The sequence below is a fragment of the Phyllobates terribilis genome, unplaced genomic scaffold (assembly GCF_046119375.1).
Source record: "Phyllobates terribilis strain yellow unplaced genomic scaffold, ASM4611937v1 Scaffold_3__8_contigs__length_932513732, whole genome shotgun sequence".
NCBI classification, from domain to species: domain Eukaryota; kingdom Metazoa; phylum Chordata; class Amphibia; order Anura; family Dendrobatidae; genus Phyllobates; species Phyllobates terribilis.
The window spans coordinates 375,549,515-375,555,514 of record NW_027362763.1 but is presented as its reverse complement, the minus strand read 5'-3'; the positions used below and the strand labels follow the sequence as shown (position 1 = coordinate 375,555,514).

At 39.1% G+C, this 6,000-nt stretch overlaps 1 protein-coding gene across 1 annotated transcript in view; it reads left to right on the top strand.

Annotated features, from left to right (window-relative positions):
• Positions 1-3,268: 3,268 nt before the first annotated feature.
• KLHL31 (kelch like family member 31) overlaps positions 3,269-6,000 on the top strand; it is a 36,774-nt gene continuing 34,042 nt past the window's right edge. Inside the window, exon 1 of the mRNA XM_073675415.1 lies at positions 3,269-3,474. The gene's annotated coding sequence lies outside the window, so the exon portion shown is untranslated. The remainder of the gene's footprint in view (positions 3,475-6,000) is intronic.

The following is a 6,000-nucleotide window of genomic DNA, read 5'->3' as shown; positions in this document are numbered from 1 at the left end:
GAATTCTGCTGGGTTGGAGGGCATGGGGGACCTGACAGATTCCCTTTAATTAATGTATGGGGGTCAGAATGAGGAACAAACATTATTACTTTTTGGTGGCAAGTGAGGGACATTATTACTGCTGTAATATAATTTACTTTTTAGGAGACTGTTTTCCACGAGGGGGAACAAAAGGGGGTCCTTTTACTGTGCAGGGCGGCACTATGTCGCTTTTTTTCTTCATCTGGCGTAGTGTAGAAGTTGGGGGAAAAGTGGGGAATGTGCTCTAAAAGAGATGAGCTATAAATGACTGTTATTTTATGCAGAGACAAGTCCCGGCAGGAAGAAGTGATGGCAGCCTGTGCCAGATGAAGAAGAAAAGTGAAGATGAAGGACTTCACCTAGAGACATCACTGGTGAGTCACTGTATCACATCTACATGCACACTTTACACTATATACAGAGCTCCTGTGTATCATGTGACTGATGATCACTGTATTACCTGTACACTGACACTATATACAGAGCTCCTTGGTATAATGCCACTGTTGATCACTGTATTACCTGTACACTATACACTATATACAGAGCTCTTGTGTATAATGTCACTGGTGATCACTGTATTACCTGCCTGTACACTGACACAATATACAGAGCTCCTGTTTATAATGTCACTGGTGATCCCTGTATTACCTGTACGCTGACACTATATGCAGAACTCTTGTGTATAATGACACTGGTGATCCCTGTATTACCTGTACACTGACACTATACACTATACTGTACACTATACACTCCTGTGTATAATATCGCTGGTAGTAATAACAGTGTTGTTAGTATTGTGGTTTTTATTCATGATTAGTATTGTAGTATTCTGTCACGGTGTGGTGGTGTTTCTCCCTTATATGTTGTTCCTTGTATGTGGTATTATTCGGTCACTATGTGGTGGTAATATGTGGTCTGGTCATGATGTGGCGGTTTTTGTCCCTTGTATGTGGTATTATTTGGTCACTATGTGGTGGAATATGTAGTCCAGTCATGGTGTGGCGGTATTTCTCCTTTGTATGTGGTATTATTATCACTTCTTTTAATCAAAGAACACTTTAATGCAAACTATTGTAATTGTACATCCCAGTTATAGTGGCACACAGTGGATGTGCAGGAGCCGTCTGTGTTTTACAGTCGATGCTCCACTATAACGGGGATAACGGCTAACAGATATTTGCTGTAGGGTATGCCCATAGGGTCAATTCCCCTTGTGAGCCCCAGACACCCAAGTCCGACCCTGGTCAGCTTCCTTCACTCTGTTTTTCTCATCCAATGGGCCACTTCCCTTGCTGGATCTCCTTTTGCGACGCTCCACCTCTTCTGGGTCGGACCTTGGCTCTGGCACACCTCATTTTCGAGGTCGTCGCTGCAGTGGGCCGGGCGCATCTTCTTCGTACCTTCAGACTCCATCCACTCCCACGGTGTGCTGGACTTCCCTGACTCAGACCACAGAACGGCATCATCCTGGGGCCCGAACTGCTCTCCACCATCTTGGAATTCACAATGCGGTCCACCATCTTGGGATTCGAGACGTTGTCTGGCATCCTGTCCGTATTACAGGAATTAGATTCCCCGATTTCTTCATTTGAAATGTTTGAATCCTGCAGACTACGCCACTTGTAAACTGGTTTGAATTAAAAAAAAAAAAACACATACTCTTGTGGCAGACCCTGATAAAAACACATAGTATTGTGACATACCTTGATAAAAACATGTACTCTCATGACAGACTCTGAAAAAAACATGTACTCTCGTGACAGTTTCTTGGTACTGCTGCCATGGACCTCACTGGTCTCTCGCTTCTTCTTTCAGCAGGAGATATCATGTAATCTTTGCAGCCAAACAGTGGCCATAGCTCAAAGCAGTGACTAATACGTGTGTAAACTGCCCCCCGCAATGTGTAAATTATTTTCTTTAAAAATTATGTAGTCTTACACCAGAAACATCACTCTAAAGTTCTGGCCAGTAGGAGTCACTCATCTGTCTTAATTGCTCTCCACCTCCTGTTGTAAATTGTAATCTATTTCTAACAGCAGAAACGTGTCGACCGATTGTAATAAATGGGAGAGGGTCTTTGTCTCTCTGCTCTTGCTCCTCTGCAAACTGCATATGGGCATAACAGAGATTTGGGCTTTAAGTTTAGGGCAGGCAAGCCATTGGACAATATTATTAACAATGCATGCTAGGAAGTGAGAGAAGGAAAGTTCTAGTATCTACAATGCTAAAAGAATATTGAACAAGAGCAACCGCTTATTAAAAGAAATGTGGATGACAATTTAAAGAGCATTAGGATGGGGTTTGTTTCTGGGCATATTAGACTGATATGTGCTTCAAATCAGTTATAAACTTGTTGATGGTGACAACAGTTGGCAACACAATGCTTTTCTATAGGTTTTGTGTGAAAGAACATGTATACCTTAAAGGGGTATTCCCATCTCCAATATCCTATCCCAATATTTATTAGGTATAATAATATTAGCAAATACCTCCAATTAGAAATGTACTATAGTTCTTCTGATTCGCTATGTCGCTTCCCCCATCTGCAGTAGCTTAGGTATCCATCGTTATGACCACTCATATAGTGATAGTTAGTTGTTAGTGGTCGTAACCATGGATACCTAAGCTACTGCAATACCATGCATATATGGCAAGCGACATAGCTAATCATAAGAACTCTACTACATTTCTAATTGGAGGTATTTGCTAATATTATTATTATACCTAATAGATAATGGGATGATTGGATCTTGGAGATGTGAATACCCTTTTAGGGATGTGATCTAGGTACACAGGTTATAAAAAGGCAGGTAAGTTTACTCAGTGAATAACTACATTTTAGCTAAATGTCAGTGAAAATAAAGTGCTTATTTTATCTTGTGGTTATACCAAAGATTGGTTACTGATTGAAAAAGTGCAATGTAACATAAAAGTTTAATCAAACATAAATGTCTTATATATAAGGAGTAAAAGAAAGGTCGCTGGAAACCAAGGTTTTTAGGTGCCTGATCATGATTTACATGGACAGTAAAGAAATCACCTTTCATGCACTTTATACTTTAAATGTTGTTTGATGTAAATATTGTTATTGGTCACTGTTAATCCAATAGGAAAAATAACTTCCACATAAGATACAGTAGAGCACAATGGCACCATGACGTAAGAAGAGTTACAATAACACAAGGGTCACAGGGTGGTGCCGTCCCTCCCTGTAGGTGGTGCAGTGGACAGCAGAGGTGGAGACAGTTTTAAAGCTCAATATGCACACAGTTTGGTCTCTTCTCAATGTGAAAGGAAAGGCTTTAGGGACGTCTCTCCGGTGACAGGTGCAGTCAGGTGGCGGAGTGTGTGCTAGGGCGACTGGTTGCTGTCATTCAGCCCTGTCTGAACCTTGACATTTTCTCTGCTTACAGCAAGATCACAGCTTGAGACCACATCTGATCTGAAAGGGTAAGTTGTGCTGAACTTTTATTCTGCCTTTTGTGTCTACTCTAACTTTTGTTTTACCAAAACGAAACAAATAGGGACTATGATGTTATTGGATATAAAAATCCTTTATATTATTATAATCACTGACAAATATTAATGTATTAACACAGTTTTATTATTTATACTATGTTGCCCGCATCTATCTATCTATCTACCTATCTATCTATCCAGCCATCTTTCTGTTTATCTCTCTAATGACTTTTCTACATATATTCTTTTCTGTTACACTTTTGCTTTGCACATGTACTGGTAGGGACCCACTGGAATGTGTTGGTGTTGAGAAGTCTTGAGCTGTGACCTATCTTTGGACGTTCTCTATCTGGCCACTCTATACTGCTATTTCTAGAACTGACGCTGATCTCTTGAAACAGATGCAGCCAGTGGAATGTGAAGTAGGGGGGCTGAAGCTCAGTTTTGGGAGGTTGGGAAGATATCATTCAGCAGCTGATGTACAGAATTGACGTGACACTATTAGACTGTATACAACTAGGCCTTTTGTACTGTCTCTCCTTAAAGACAGTATAGTTAAGAGACCCAAATTCAATATAAAATGATCCCAGAACCAAATGCAAAATACAGTGATCCTTGCTTTTCATTCTATCTTCCTTGGCTATGTTTAGACTGCTTATTCTGTATTGTTCCGTATGTCCATTTTTCATGTCCGCATTTCATCGATATGCCTGCTTGTGACATTTGTATGTCTTTTGTTTTTACATGAACAATTTAAAAAATATTAAAAGGTGTAATTCAGCTCCTTATTTATTATTTGCATTTGATCTTGCAATTGCAATTGCACCTACAATCTACAGAGACGGAGGTCTCAGACAGTTTGTAAATCAGATCTAGCCCACTGGTGAAAAACGATTTGATTTTCGTCCCTTATGTGTGACTAAAGCCTCGGCGTATGACCGACACCCTGTCATAATTAGCAACATTTTAAAACAAAGCAAAATTATATTGCAGCGTACATAGTGCTTCAGGTAAATCAGATAGAAACAAAGCACTATTCTCCATTTGAGTTACGGTATAAATTAATAATAAAAATAGTAATTGAGAGTCGCACATTTGGGGAAATAAAGCAAATGCTGGGACCCAATGGTTGGTTATTCTATCATTGACAAAAGGACATTCCGTCCATCTGGAGAAAAAAGGTCCAATCTCCATAGCAGGAAGGCTTCTTTACCATGAGAACTATTAAGCTGTGGAATAGTCTACCACAAGAACTGGACACAGTAGGAACTATTGATGGTTTCAAGAAAGGCTAAGATTTGGGGGGGTTATAAGAAAATAATATTTATTTTTTAATTTTATCACTTATGTATATAACGCCATTAATTCCACAGTGTTTTACAGACATCATCATCACTGTCCCCATTGGGGCTCATAATCTAGATTCCCTATCAGTATGTCTTTGGAGTGTGGGAGGAAACCGGAGAACCCAGAGGAAACCCACGCAAAGACGGGGAGAACATACAAACTCCTTGCAGATATAAATAATTATGTAAATGTGTAAAGTTCTTGATCTGAATGTTGATCGGGATCAGGAGGGAAAACTATGCGAATACCCCTTCTCTTTATTAATTCCCAATCCCCGGTTGACCTTGACAAATGTGCCATTTTTTTACCATAATGACTATGTAATTACAGTATATAACTATTAATGCTTACAGTGGTTACTAGATTAGAAAAGTATATTGTCCTATTTCACCTTTCAGATAGTTGTGTTCAGTATATATTTATATATATAGCCACAATTAAATTTAACCTATCTCCACAGCACTAAGAAAACTGACCCATGTTCAGGGACAAAAATTTCCAGGAAGACTTGTTTGAAACTGGATACAATCTCTTGAAATGTGGGACAGCTGATGACCATGCCGGGTTGAGTGACAGCTTAGGCCCAAACACATGCATGGTTATTCAATTTAAAGACCATTTTGGCAAACGATATTTCATATTTAATTTCAGCAAATGTAATTTAAAAAATGTCTAGCCTGGGGAGATTATGTATACACCATGATCTCAGGTGTATATATATATATATATTTTTATTATTATTATCCAAAACAATTGTATTTTGCGTTAATAGAAACAGGTATTATCATGTGGATCTGTCACCAGATTTCACAGTACAAACCCAATACATTATTTATTTACAGTTATATGAAAAAGTTTGGGCACCCCAGACCTGAATATCATTGAACATCTGTGGGATCATTTGAAGAGGGCTGTCCATGCTCGGCGACCATCAAACTTAACTGAACTGGAATTGTTTTGTAAAGAGGAATGGTCAAAAATACCTTCATCCAGGATCCAGGAAATCATTAAAAGCTACAGGAAGCGACTAGAGGCTGTTATTTTTGCAAAAGGAGGATCTACTAAATATTAATGTCACTTTTCTGGTGAGGTGCCCATACTTATGCACCTGTCAATTTTTGTTTGAATGCAGATTGCACATTTTCTGTTAGTACAATAAACCTCATTTCA